The sequence below is a fragment of the Lithobates pipiens genome, unplaced genomic scaffold (assembly GCF_037356315.1).
Source record: "Lithobates pipiens isolate NorthernLeopardFrog02 unplaced genomic scaffold, aLitPip1_a1.2 Scaffold_23, whole genome shotgun sequence".
Taxonomy (NCBI): domain Eukaryota; kingdom Metazoa; phylum Chordata; class Amphibia; order Anura; family Ranidae; genus Lithobates; species Lithobates pipiens.
Genome location: NW_027507785.1, coordinates 21,462,242 through 21,477,642, shown reverse-complemented (window position 1 = coordinate 21,477,642; position 15,401 = coordinate 21,462,242). Strand labels below are relative to the sequence as shown.

Genomic DNA, 15,401 nt, shown 5'->3' with positions numbered 1-15,401 from the left:
AGATGGGTTCTCCCATCCTGGGTGGGCTTCATATGATGTCTGCAGATTGGATCTCCCACCCTGGAGGGACGTAATATGAGATCCTCGACTTCCCAGCGGTATTGGAGGGCGTGCGTGCACCTCCATGTCACCCAGGAGCCGATGCGCATGCCCGGCGGCCATGATGTCCGCCGAGCACTCGCAATCGCTCATTACAGAGCAGGACCATGGATCTGTGTGTGTAAACGCACAGATCCACGTCCTGTCAGGGGCGAGGAGACAGATTGTGTGTTCCTAGTATATAGTAACAACAATCTGTCTCCTCCTCTAGTCAGTCCCCTCCCCCTACAGTTAGTCACTCCCTAGGTAACACATTTAACCCCTTGATCGCCTCCTAGTGTTAACCCCTTCCCTGCCAGTGACAGTTATACAGTAATTGGTGCATATTTATAGCAATGTTTGCTGTATAACTGTCAGTGGTCCCAAAATAAAGAAATAAAAGTGTCCGATATGTCCGCCGCAATGTCACACTCATGATAAAAAGATTGCCGCCATTACTAGTAAAAAAAAAAAAATTAAAAAATGCCATACATCTATCCCCTATTTTGTAGGCACTATAAATTTTGTGCAAACCAATCAATAAACAATTATTGCAATTTTTTTTTTTTTAACCAAAAATATGTACAAGAATGTATATCGGCCTAAACTGAGGAAAAAAAAAAAAAAGAATTGGGATATTTATAGCAAAAAGTATGTTTTTTTTTTTTTTTTTTTTATAGCGCATAAAATAAAAAACGCAGAGGTGGTCAAATACCATTGGGGTGCAGTGTGCAATTGTCATTCAAAATGTTACAGTGCTGAAAATTGGCCTGGGCACAAAGGGGGTTAAAATGCCCTGTATTAAAGTGGTTAAAAGGCTCCAAATTCAATTTAAAGGGGAACTGCAGCTTTGTTTTCTTTTTTTTTTTCTTCATAAAGGGCAAAAGAAAGTGATGAATGATGGGGGAAGAGCAGCTGAAGTTTGTGTGACTTTATTGCAGAGTTACATTGGTTCAGTCTGGAAAAAATCCAAGATGTTCTGTGAATGGCAGCCATGCTGAGCATGTCTCTGTGGTTACTGTGCAGAAGGGCAGCCACTTGGAACAGGACCAGGAGGACTGCTGATATCACTGTAGGAGGGGGCAACTAATACAGTGATTTGCTGCTTACACGGGGGGTGGTTCAGGAATGAGATATGCATACTTATATTGGGCCAAGCTGAAATGTAACTGCTATTAAAATCAGACTTAAACTTCAGCTTAAAGAGGAAGCAAACTTCCCTGGTTTGTTTGTACCTATAGGTAAGCCTATAATAAGGCTTGCCCATAGGCATGACTGGGACAAGGGGTGGGCAGGATGAGCGGCTGCCCGGGGCGCAGTTGTATACTGCAGGGATGGGGGTGCCGCCATTCTGATTATATGCCCGACAGGAATTGTGACAGACGCATCACTACTCCAGTCAGCCAAGCACTTGGAGCCGTGAGGAGAGTAATAGAGAGCCAGTTTAGTTCTTGTGATGACTCCGCCCTTAATAAAAAGCCTCCTATTGGCAAGCAGATGACTACTGGGGGGTAGGATCCCCTAAGCTTGCACATAATTGTGGGGGGAAGGGGGGTGGCAGTTTGTCATTTTTTTTACGCTAGATGATGACACTGCCTATAGGTACTGTAAAGATCTTAAACTTGCACTGTTTAGGAGATATTTTACTGTATATGCCGCCGGTTAGGTCATCGGCGCATGTGCTCTAAAAGAGCGGGCACCTGTGACCGGTGGCGCGCATGCGTGGGAATGACTGCACGCGTCTCCGGCCGGTCACACAGCCAGAGTCCACAGACCCGGTAGGAAGATGGGATGAAGATGGATGCAGTCTCTAGCTGTGACCATGAGGGCTTTGTTTGCAGGTAAGTTTCACATAATGTGCTAGTATGAGATGCATACTAGCACATTATTCCTTTAGGGCTAGTTTACACTTGCTTCAAAACAAGGCTTCGGACACGCTTTGTTAAAGCTCTGTGAACGCCAGTTAATACTCCTGTCACTAAATAAAATGATTAGCTTACAGTCCTGTGTACACCTTGCTTTTGCTTGGTGCTTCGATGAGCCTTTTGGTGGGGCTTCGATGAGCCTTTTGGTGGGGCTTCGATGAGCCTTTTGGTGGGGCTTCAGGCGAGCTTTGCTATAGACTTCTATGGAGTCTTTGAAGTGTACTGGCCATCTGGACTACCGGGAGTTTCCCGGCAGGCCGATGGCTCAGTGGGCCGGTTTCAGTGACAGTCAAAATAATGGTTGTGTGGCCCGCGCAGCCATTATTTTGAGCACTGCTGTACTGCCCAGGGCCGGCCTTACCATGGGACCGAGACGGCAATTCAGAGGTGGACTGGACCAGGATGGTGCAAGCTAGCTGGGTGCTTCAGTGTTTGACTGCTTCTTATTGTTGCCAGCCCACCCACCACCTGTAGCACAGAGCCAACAGGCTTTTGGAGCACTTTCTTTGGCTCTGCCACTGCGAAAGTTGTCTGAAAGGTCACACTGGTGGGCGGGGACTGAAGTCCTCCAACTGCCGCTCCATCTTCCGGATCATCCCTGTTGTCAGTGGCAGTGGGTGACAGCCGGTGCAGCTGCCCTAGAAGAGGGGATCCGCACACTGCATGCCTGAGCCAGCTTGTGACACACACTGCTTCCCCCACCGCTCTCTCCCTGCCCATGCGTTGCATCTGTGGAGAGAAAGAGGGAGCGGGAAGATTAAACAAGCAGCCGACAGCCACGTTAAAGCCCCCCCCCCCCCCCACACCCGGACCATTCAAGTGAGCTGAGCACTGTCACTGACTAGACCAGGACCCCCCTCTCTGCCCCCCTTCCAGAGTTTGTAGAAACTTTAAAAAATAAAACAAAAAGTGGTGATCAAATGCGGCCAAAAGAAAGTTCTATTTGTGTGCAGTGTTGCACAACTGAGCAATTACCAGTTAACCACTTCCAAACCGCCGCACGCCGATATATACGTCCCTACTTTGAGGACGGATATCGTTGTTATTGCAGCAACTAGCTGCCATTACCCCGGCATCCTCGTGTTCAGCCGGCGGTCCGCTACAAGATAAGTGGTCTCTGCGGCGGATTCGCATTGAGATCACTTTTATTGGTGACCGCGATCCGGTCTTGTCTGTGGCTGCGCGTGGAGATGAGTGAGGAAGATGGCCATTATAGGTCCATTTTTTTTTTTAATCATTTTTTTAAATGACAAATTATTATATATTTTTTTTTCTATTACTGCATTTTAGTGTAAATGAGATTTGAGGTCTTTTTTGACCCCAGACCTCATATTTAAGAGGTCCTGTAATGCTATTTTCTCTTATATTCACCGACTGACACAGCTCCTCTGTTAGCCATTGGGTTGTTACGCCACCTTTAGGAGAAGACTAGGCATAACATGTTATGAAAGACACAGAAATTTTAGTTCCGCCCAAGGGGCGGTCCCTTAGGTAACAACCCACCAGCCTGCCATGCAGCCTCAATTTTATTTTGCCTAGTGAAGAAGGACCTAGGAACCCTTTTTCTGCAGAAGCTTTGCTTTTTTGCGCAAGACTAAAGATCCTGTGATCTGCTATCAACAGCCGGTTGGGTGACAGGCTGGATATCCTTATAGTCTCCCCAGCCTGGCCAGCGAGCGTGTGCAGACCATAGCTACGCGCTGGGTCGGCCACGACGTACCTCAGCTCCAGAGGTGGTCGGTGAGCTTTAATGCTCCGGGGCATACATATGACCGGGCTACTGATGTCTGCGTCACAGTATGCCGGGCCAGCAGCTACCCCATACTGATCAGAGAGTGGGTCTGTGATGGAATGTCTGCCAGCTCTGCAGGACTGGTAAGTACAGCTCTCCCTGCCTCGGTGGGGCTGAGCAGCTGGGCATTCCCTGGGAGGTTGATTCGGGGGTCCCTCAGCTCCCTCTCTTCTCTCTCTGCCCCTATCCCCCCCCCCTTGTGAGGGATGCTGCATGTGGCTGCTAAGCGGTGTGTGTGTCATGTGCAGGGGCTCTCACCTGCGGGGGGGGGGGGGGGGGCTGCGCTGGCTGGCTGTTGGGGCTCATGGTATTTCAATGTTCAGTGGCCATCTTAGGTGAGGGCAAGGAGCAGCATGCTTTCCTGTAGTCCGGCGGCCATTTTCCCTGCGCTTTATGTTTTTATACTAGATGCTCGGCGGCCATTTTCTTTAAGCCTGAACGCGCTGTAGATCGGTTTCAGCGCCAAAAGCAGTAGCTCTGGATGACAGTGTGATCTCCTATGCACCTGGGAGCTGACGAGGAACACAGGCACTACCAGCTGGACAGCGCAGAACCAGTCAGGGTGGTGAGTCCTGCGTGAAAGAGCCCCTCAGCCAGCAGCAGTTAGGAGGGTGGGACCATCACTGTCCTAAGTCCCCATCAGGTGGCAGACAGGGTAGGGTCAGCATGGCTTCAGAAACTGGTGTTTCTTCCCCCGTAATACAGGCAATTGCAACTGGTTCGCCTGCAGACAGTGCAGCACCTCTGGGCGCTTTGTCGGCAGTCCTCAATTCGTTTGTTGCCAAAATAGACTAGGTGCGTGGGCGCAAAGGTGCTATAACTTTTGCACCGCAAACTGGGAGAACAGCAGGCTTCTCCTGTCTGGGTGGAACTAGCAGACCAACTAGTGCAAGGCCTTAAGTACGTTTGTGACGCAGCCCTGGATACTCTTCCCTGTTATCCAGGGCTTCAGTGTCAGCTGTGGTGCTGAGGCGCCTAATTTGGTTATAATGCTGGTCCGCTGACCAAGCATCCAAAAAAAGCCCTGACGGATCGTCCCTTCCTTGGCGACCGGCTTTTTGCAGCCTCTTTGGATGACATTATTAAAAATGCCACAGGTGATGAGAGTAATCTACTCCCACAGGCCAGTAAGGCTCAGTAGCTACGCCGTAGGCAAGGGCCCTAATTTTCCGCTCACAAATGGCTTTTTCATCCGCCTGGAGCTTTGACCAAACATCCCCAGCCCGACAGGATGACCACTGAAGGACCAAAGGGTCCCTGGAACCGAAAGCCTAACAAGCCTGCGAACAAAAGTGCTACCGCATGAAGGTTTGCCCTCACTCGCAACACGGGTGGAGGGGTCGCCTTCGGGAGTTTGCAGCCCGGTGGACCTCTCGGCTGTCCGACCAATGGGTCTGCGATCTGATTTCCTCCAGCTACATGATAGAGTTCCTCTCTTGGCGGCAAAACAGATTCTTCCCCTCCAGCATACCCGTACTCCCGGCTTGCCGGGAGGCCCTCTTGGGGGCAGTTAGGGACCTGCTGAGTCGCGGGGTGATAGTACCTGTTCCGGAATCGGAACGTTTCCAAGGGTTCTACTGAAACCTGTTTGTTGTCCCCAAGAAGGAAGGGGTACGTCCAATCTTGGATCTAAAAGATTACTTTGTGAAAGTGCAGAGGTTCAGAATGGAATCAGTTCGCTCAGTAGTCGCTGCACTCCATCAAGGGGACTCCCTGGAGTCCTTAGACATCCAGGATGTGTACCTGCACATACCCATATGCCTTCGGCATCAGAAGTTTCTGCAATTTACAGTCGGGGAAGCCCACTACCAGTTTGTGGCTCTCCCTTTTGGTTTGGCATCAGCCCCCCCGAGTCTTTACCAAGGTATTGGCTCCTGTTTTGGCGTTGCTACGGCAATGCGGGATCGCGATAGTGGGATACCTAGACGATCTCCTCCTGAGAGCATCTTCCGCCTCAGAGCAGGATGTGGTGATCACCATGCAGACCCTGCAGGAATTTGGGTGGCTGTTGAACCTAAAAAAAGTCGCTGATCGTACTGACACAGTGTTTGAAGTACTTAGGCTTACTGCTGGACTCCATGGAAGCGAGGAAGTGCTCGTCGCTACGCTTCTGCATGCGAGTCCAGGGACTCAGGGTGGCCTCCTTCGAGGCAGTACCATATGCCCAGTTCCACACCAGAGTCCTGCAGAAGGAGATTTTGACAAAGTGGGACAAATCTCCGTTGTCGCTGGATCGACAGATTCAGGTGAGCCAGTTAGTCAGGGATTCCCTGATCTGGTGGCTGAGGTCCCCGGTACTTCAAAACGGGAAGTCGTTCCCTCCTCTAAAATGGATGGTGATTACAATGGACGCCAGCCTATCCGGCTGGGGTGGAGTGATGAGGGATCAGTCGGCTCAGGGCCTCTGGTCGGCGGAGGAATCCAAGTTGCCCATCAGTCTGCTCGAACTGAGAGCGATCAGGCTATGCCTCTCCACATGGTCGATAAGACTTTGAGGGCGTACGATCAGGATCCAGTCAGACAACGCCACGGCTGTGGCATACATCAATCACCAAGGAGGAACAAGAAGCTCGGCCGCCACATGGGAGGTCGCTCACATACTTCGGTGGGCAGAGCGACATGTACCAGCCCTGTCAGCCATTTACATCCCGGGAGTGGAGAACTGGCAGGCGGACTATGTAAGTCGCCAGATGCTGGACCCAGGAGAATGGGCGTTGCATCCGGAGATGTTCAGGCCTGTGGTGAGGCACACCAGACTTGGATCTTCTGGTCTCCCGTCTCAATTGGAAGGTGCCGAGATTCGTGTCCAGGACAAGAGATCCTTGGGCAGACGCGTCAGATGCGCTGGTGGCTCCATGGGATCCGTACCAGCTGATCTATGCCTTTCCTCCACTGAAACTCTTACCACACCAATAAGCGATTATTGATTGGTTTGCGCAAAAGTTATAGCGTTTACAAAATAGGGATAGTTTTATAGCATTTTTATTAATAATTTTTTATTTTTATTTTTTTACTAGTAATGGCGGCGATCAGCGATTTTTTTTTTTTTTTTTTTTTTTTATTGTGACTGCGACATTGTGGGGGACCCATCGGACATTTCTGACACATTTTTGCGACCATTGTCATTTATACAGTAATCACTGCTATATAAATGCAGTGATTCCTGTGTAAATGACACTGGCAGTGAAGGGGTTAACCAGTGGGTGGCAGTGTAGGGGTTAAGTGTTCCTAGGGGTGTGTTACTAACTGTGGGGTGGGTTGGGCTTTCATTTAGTGAACACTGATCTCTGCTCCAATCACATGGAGCAGAGATCAGCGTCACTAGTTGCTAGGCAGAATGGAGAAATGCTGTTTACTCGGCATTTCCTCCATTCGGCCGCTCCGTGAGACGATCGCGGGGATGCCCACGGCGATCGAGTCCACGGGTCCCGCGACCGGACTCACAGGGGTCCCGACCAGCGCGGGAGCGCACCGCTGGGGGCGCGCTCCCGATGGCAGGGTGGCATTGAATATTGGATGTACCTGTACGACCAATATGCATGCCCGTGCCATTCTGTCAACGTACATCGTTGTGCGCTGGTCGGGAAGTGGTTAAGGTAATGCACTGTTGCATTTGTTACCGCAGTTTGGCCGGTTTGAGAGTAGTGTCTCTCTGTTGAGGAGCAACCTGTGTTTGTGGTGGTTTTTCCACACACTGTCGTTTTTGTGGGTAAAGTTATACTAGTTCCCACTTGCCATGGTGGATGAAATTTTTATGCTGTTTTCCCACCCCTCGTTTTGGCACTGCTTGGGGACATCCCAATGGCTAAAGAGAGAAGCTGTGTCAGTCGGTGAATATAAGAGAAAATAGGATTTTTTGTACTCACCGTAGAATCCTAACATGTTATGCCTAGTCCTCTCCTAAAGGTGGCGTAACAACCCAATGGCTAAGAGAGGAGCTGTGTGAGTCGGTGACAGAGAAAAGGATTTTACGGTGAGTACAAAAAATCCTATTTTTCTATTACAAGGGGATGTTTACATTCCTTGTAATAGGAATAAAGGTGACACAATTATTTTTTTTTTTAAACAGTGTAAAAATGTAAAAAAAAAAAAATAATAATTTTAAACGCGCCCTGTCCCGCCGAGCTTGCGTGCAGAAGCGAACTCATACGGGAGTAGCGCCTGCATGTGAAAACAGTGTTCAAACCACACATGTGAGGTATCGCCGCGATCGGTAGAGCGAGAGCAATAATTCTAGCCATAGCTGTCCTCTGTGACTTAAAACATGCAACCCATAAAAAAATTTAAACGTCGCCTATGGAGATTTTTAACAGTAAAAGTTTGTCGCCATTCCATAAGCGGGCGCAATTTTGAAGCGTGACATGTTGGGTATCAATTTTACTCGGCGTAACATTATCTTTCACAATATAAAAAATAAAATGGGCTAACTTTACCGTCGCCTTATTTTTTAATTAAAAACAAAGTGTATTTTTTGCAAAAACAAAAGTGCACTTGTAAGACTGCTGCGCAAATACGGTGTGACAAAGTATTGAAACGACCGCCATTTTATTTCTCTGGGGTTTTTAGAATTTTTTTTTTTTTTTTTTTTAATGTTTGGGGGTTCCAAGTAATTTTCTAACAAAAAACAAACAGTTTTTAACTTGTAAACAACACATCTAAAAAAAATAAAAAAGGCTTGGTCCTTAAGTAGTTAAAGTAACGCAGTGCTGAATAGCAAAAAAATGGTCTGGTCATGAAGTGGGGTAAAATCTTCCAGCGCTGAAGTGATTAATATACCCCACTTGCATGTACTCAGACCCCTGCTACCCTGAAAAGCAAGTAGTGTGCAGTACTTTGAGGGTGGCATATAGCCAGTACCTCCAGGGAGTGCTTGTGACTCCCCCTTCTTTTCTTACCCACCATAGATGTCAAACACTCACCTCCCAGCGCTATTTGATGGTAGTGGAGAGAAATTCCTGAGCTCCGTGTAAGCTCCAACCAGAGACACCTGAGGCTTCTGTTTTTTGTTTTTTCTTCTTCTTTTATTTTTAATTTTTTCTGCTGATGGGCAAATCATTTCTACTTATTTTCGTTAAGAGTTCTTGTGAATAGAGAATAGAGAATAGAAGTACAGCAGCTGCCATTGCTGACTTGATCCTTGGTGCCACGTAATCTGTGTTTTGGCATCCTGCTTCTGTATATTCAATATACAGGGAGTCACTGACCCAGGAATAAGCATGCAGCCAGTGTGAGCCCCTATATTCCTGTAGTCAGTCAATGGAAGAGGTTCCCCTCGCCTTCTCCTATAATAGATATCCCTGCAATTCCCATCTTTCTCCACTAGGTGGCAGTCATGCCCTCTGTAAATGTGTCTCTCTTCAAGTCAGCCAAAGAAAGGAACAATAGTGAGATCCTGTTGCCTGAAATGACTAGAATGTTGCGGAAAATGAAATCCCATAGCTGGGGCATCAGGAAACGGCTTTAGTATTTTGGTGTGAATGGATTCAGTGTTTTGGAAAGTAAAATACGCCAGTAATTGTGTGAAGATTTTCTTACTCTGTGGACAAGCAGCTATTGTTTCCAATTCAGTGGAGATCTATATTTATCTGCTTTTTGTCGTAGGGGAGGCTCTGACAGTACGGCCATTATTGGGCCCCTTTTACACTGGGGCAGTGCCGGCACTATTAACCCTTTCTTCGGTCGCTAGCGGGGGTGTTAAGGGCCCCGCTAGCGGCTGAAGAAAGGGTTAAATAGCGCCCGTGTTGCTGCGCAGCCAAAGTGCTCTGCAGGTGCTTCGGCGGCACTGCCCGTTCATTTCAATGGGCAAGGCATACACCGCTCCCGCACCCCCCATCGATGCAGCTTGCAGGACCTTTTTTACTGTCCTGCATGCGCACCACTCCAGCGGGCTTTCACACTAGGGTGGCTTGAAAAGCGCTTAACAGGCGCCATTTTTGGCTGAAAAGCGCCCCAGTCTGAAAGGGGTCTTGCATCAGTCCAGGCATATGGCGGCTCTGTGCATCCCTCCAGCAGCCCTTGATCAGTATAAGGATTTCAATTTAATGTGGCCCCAGGCTGCTCAGTACTTTGGTTACACTACTCCCTTTGATACGCTGCTTTTTATCCACGCCGTGCGTGCAGTGCAGCTTTCCTGCATGTTTAATGCACTTTGCACCAAACCCGCAGGATTTAATAAGTCTGTGCCTCTTTCTGAATGCAGGAGGTTTGGTGAGCTTTCAGAGAGTGCACCGTGCCTGCAGGATATAATAGAAGTCTATGGCAAAGTGCAGCTAACCCCAGATGGTCGCAGATGCACTGCGCTGTACCCATGGTGTGGGTAAAACCGCAGCACATCAGTGTGAAAGCGGCCTTATAGGGGGCTCAGAACACTAAGGGTTCATTAACTTTTTCAGTTTGGGGGTTGGTGGTAAAACTCCTATAGTTAAAGCAGAGGTCCACACAAAAATTGAACTTCTGCTTTTCAGAACCCTCCCCCCCTCCGGTGTCACATTTGGCACCTTTCAGGCGGGAGGGGGTGCAGATACCTGTATAATACAGGTATTTGCACCCACTTCCGGGCATAGATCACTGCAGTGATCACGGTGACCTATGCCACTTCTTGTCCCCACACCCACCCCCCCCCCCCCCCCCTGCTGTCTGTTGGGAGACACAGGGGTCCCTGAGACAGCAGGGACCATTCCGGCTTCACTTCCTGATCCCCTTACTGAACATGGCGGCGGCAGCATCTCAAGGACCGAGGGGCTATTAGGCCTCAGGCGCTGACCTTTCGGGCGCCCTGGGCAGGTAAGTGTCCTTTGTTTAAAAGTCAGCAGCTATACTATTTGGCAGCTGCTGACTTAAAAAAAAAAAAAAAAAATTCGGAGGACCTCCGCTTTAAGACGTGGTTTTACCAGCCCCACCCGCATCACTTTTAGCTGCAGTGGCCAGGGGTTTACACATGCCGCAGCAGGAGTTACACGCCCTGTCATGGTCAGTGGGTGTAGCAGCTGCCAAGTATGACCCATTCAAGTGAAAGAGGCCGTTCTACAAGTGGCCTGCAACCTTGTGCAGTAAAACAGACAAGGGGTAAAAGCAGGCAGTGTTCTGTTGCTTCCTCACCACCTGCTTTAACGCCTTGCACCCCGCAGAAGCATGCAGTTGCAGGGAGCTTGTATGTTTCACCATTGGCAGGGGCGGTAGTACCCAGCAACGGGGTGGGGGGGGGGGGGTGTTAATATCTTCTACGGCATCTGTACACCTTTGGCTGCTGGGATAAAGGGGGTAGGGATTGGGGGAGATAAAACTGTGACTCAACTACTGTTTTACCAACCCCCCAGCTTTATGTGTGGAGAGGCCCCTAAGGGTCCCACTGCTGAATGCAGTGAAGGGCTCATTCACAAGTGCAGCAGGCACTGCTGCTCCCCTGAAAAGCGATCCGAGTGTGTGTTGTCAGGTGGTGATGTAGTGATATGTTGCCTCCTCACCACCTGATTTAAAAAATTGTGACACGGTAGTACAGCAATTAGAGGTTTAAATCAGGTGTAGGAAGGTGACACTGTGCCCGGTGATTTTTGACTTCTGCTAAGCTGTTGAGGTAGATCTCCACCTCTAAGGTTGCCTACCCCTGCTCTAGATAACAGGTGTCTGTATCCCCGGACCTCATCTAGCAGGTTTGGTTTCTGTGTTCCCCAATGCAGTAAACATGGCTTACTCTTCGAGGTCTGGCATGACAGGCATGCGGGGTGTGAGTGAGAAACGCCAGGTCAGGGACGACCGAGGTGGCTGGGAAGGTTGTTCCTCCCGTGTCTTGTGATAAACATGTTTTCCTCTTCACCTTTTTCTGTGTGAGAACCGGCTCTGTACAAAGGAGACGCCAAACAAAAGAAGAGCAACTACCACGTCCTGACTCGTGATTAACTCCTTCCACCCTGTCATACCTGCAGGTATGCCGCCCTCGGCACCAGGGCCAGATTAAAAACATCATGGGCCGGGTGCTGAGGATTTTGGTGGGGCCTTTTATAAACAATAAATAAATAAAAATGCAAACTATTTTTTGTTATAACGAATTAAATTAAAGAGAGAGAAGGAGGATGAGAGAGAGAGAGAAAGGGGATGAAAAGAGGGGTAAGGGAGGGAGGATGAGAGAGAAAGGGGGGGATGAGAGAGAGGATGCACATGAGGATGTGTGGGAATGACATCAACGCAGCCTGGCCAAGGCAAGTGACCGAAGGCACAGAACCCAGAAGGAAGTCCAGGTGAAGATGGAAGTGCCCGGGCCCCGCCGGACTGATCACAGCACAGCACTGGAGGGCCCAGTCTGACAATTTAAGTGTGCCCTAATGTGCTAATATGCTGGGCATACTTGTACATTATGGCATAACCTACCCCAGGGCCTCTAAAAAGTAGTAATGTTAGAAAAGTTTACTACCGCTTTAATATCACAGGAGCCTCTCATGGGGCCCCCTACTGACCCTGTGGCCCTTGGGCAGTGCCTAAGTACATGGTTGTCAACATTTCAAAAATATTTTCAGGGATGCTTTTTTTTACAAGTGCTATATTTAGAGTAGCTGACATCCCCCGTGTTCCTCTATACATCACAATAGTCATTACAAAATAAAATAAGTACTAATAATGGGGCAGAACAAATATGAGGACTGTGAGATTTCCTTTAGTTGAACTGACAAAAGTGCCCATTCTAGAGCTGGTAACATTGAGGAACGTATAATTTTAACATATAATTTTAACATATAATTTTAACATATAATTTTAACATATAATTTTAAAGAACAGTTTTTGTGGGTAAGAGGCATAGGGGAGGAGTATGGATGGTATAAAAGTGGAAAGTATGTGCAGGTGAGGGAGAGGAATGTGGAGGGTCTAACAGTGGGCCCTATGTACATGAGGAGTGCAGAGGGTATGGCAGAAGGCACTATGTACAGGAGAGGAGTATGAAGGGTAAGACAGTGGGCAGTATGCACAGCAGAGGAGTGTAGAGGGTATGACATTGGGCACTATATATAAGAGAAGAGTGTGGAGGGTATGACAGTGGGCACTATGTACAGGAGAGTAGGACAGTAAGCAGTAATTACAGGAGAGGAGTGTGGAGGGAGGGTATGACGGTGGGCACTATGTATAGGAGAGGAGTATGGAGGGTATGACAGTTAGTAGTATGTACAGGAGTGGAGGGTATGACAGTGGGCACTATGTATAGGAGAGAAGTGTTGGAGGTATGACAGTGGGCACTATGTATATGAGAGGAGTATGGAGGGTATGATAGTGAGTAGTATGTACAGGAGAGGAGTGTGGAGGGTATGACAGTGGGCACACTATGTATAGGAGAGAAGTGTGGAGGGTATGACAGTGAGTAGTATGTACAGGAGAGGAGTATGGAGGGTATGGAGGTGCACACTATGTATAGGAGAGGAGTATGGCGGTGGGCACTGTATAGGTGAGGAGTGTGAAGGGTACGACAGTGGACACTATGTACAGGAGAGAAATGTATGACAGCGGGCAGTATGTACAGGTGAGGAGTGTGTAGGATATGACAGCGGGCGTTATGTATAGGAGAGAAATGTGGAGGGTATGACAGTGAGCAGTATGTACAGGAGAGAAGTGTGGAGAGTATGACAGTGGGCACTATGTATAGGAGAGGAGGATGAAGTAATCTGGGAAGGAAAAATGTAAAGGTTTGTGGAAGGATGTTTAGGGACTGCGCAGTGGTTAAGCGGGCCAGACATGGATTGAAATTACACCAATTAAGCAGAGACCAGTCATAGTCAATCTATGTATGGGTTAGCTGGTTTTACACAAGTCAACCTATTAACCGACTTGAGTACAACCAGCCTGTCAGGTTTTCCCCAAAACAATCAGTGCTGCCAGCTATAGTTAGCAACACTAATCATTGTATTCACTGGCAGAACACAATAACACTGCGGGAGTGATTGCCCCATTCACAGGTCAGCAGGTGAGAGGGTGTGTGGGGACAGGCTGGGGGGAGATACTAGTCAGTCCCTGGGTAGGCACTGGTTAGTATCAAAGCCAGATACACACAGCTTACATACACCAAGATCGTTGGAGCGAGAGCAATAATTCTAGCACTAGACCTCCTCTGTAACTCTAAACATGTAATCTGTAAAAAAATGTAAAGCATCGCTTAGTACACAACAAAAAATGGTGATAACTTTAGTGTTTTTTTTTTATGAATGAAACCGTTTCTTTCCAACATAAAAAGTTGCAAATACCACCATTTTATTCCATAGGGTCTCTGCTAAAACATTATATAATGTTTTCTATCATAAAATATTTTCTATCATAAAAAAATGATGATTTTTACATGTAGGAGAGAAGTCTCAGAATGGGCCTGGGTGGTAAAGGGGTTAATTATCATAAGTAATATACAAATAATTATTATAAACTCTGTGAGTTCATCCTCTCAGTCTGCTGCAGAGTGTTCCAGCTTGTATTTATACTGCCGCTCTGTATGTAGCTTCTGACAGGCTGTGCAAGGAGCCCCGTATCTCCGGAACCATGGATGATAGCAGCCCCATATTTTAACCACTGCTGGAGTGGGTCTTTAGCTACCTACCCCCCAAATATGGGGTCTCTGTGACTCCTGGTCGCCGAGCTACAATCCTCAAAGTCTATCTTTTTTTTTTGGGCCTATCTTGAGAAAGGGGCCTGGAGCTGCAGCTCCAATAGCCCCTATGTTAATCCGGCCCAGCTCGGCACCCAACATTATCCTGCAGAGCTCAGACCTAGACCTGTTCTGCTGCGACCTTCCTTATATCCAGACTGATCAGATCTATAATAAAGCTGATTGATAGCCTGCTGGTGCCTAGTCATGTGACCAGTGCCAAGGCTGATGCAGAGTGTGATGAGCTCTCAGTATATGTATGTATGTATATGTGTGTGTATATATATATATATATGTGTGTATGTATATATATATATATATATATATATATATATATATATATATATATATATATATATATATATATATATATATATATATATATATATACTGAGAGCTCATTACACTCCGGATGTATATGAAATGTAAATATTGAAGAGACAGTAAGTAAAAATCCAATGTCCAAATAACAGATGTCTAAGAACACATTACCGCTCTGTTACTTGTAAGTGCTGATGTGTTCATTCATCCAACTGACTGTTATGGTTGTGAGGTTTAAAACTGGACATACAATGAGAGATTCCATTGTTCACGCCGCACACTGACCGATTTCCATCATCCATTCCATCATCCAAGCCATTCACTAACCCATTCCATCATTCAAATCGGTCACTAACCAATTCCATCACCCACTCCGTTCACTAACCGATTCCATCACCCACGCCGTTCACTAACCGATTCCATCACCCACGCCGTTCACTAACCGATTCCGTCACCCACGCCGTTCACTAACCGATTCCGTCACCCACGCCGTTCACTAACCGATTCCGTCACCCACGCCGTTCACTAACCCATTCCGTCACCCACGCCGTTCACTAACCCATTCCATCGTCCACGCCTTTCACTAACCCATTCCATCACCCACGCCGTTCACTAACCCATTCCATCGTCCACGCCTTTCACTAACCCATTCCATCGTCCACGCCTTTCACTA

General features: G+C 47.8%; 1 protein-coding gene across 2 annotated transcripts in view; it reads left to right on the top strand.

Moving 5' to 3' along the window:
* Positions 1–15,401, top strand: part of C2CD3 (C2 domain containing 3 centriole elongation regulator) — a 227,225-nt gene that overhangs the window by 198,694 nt on the left and 13,130 nt on the right. The window lies entirely within an intron of this gene.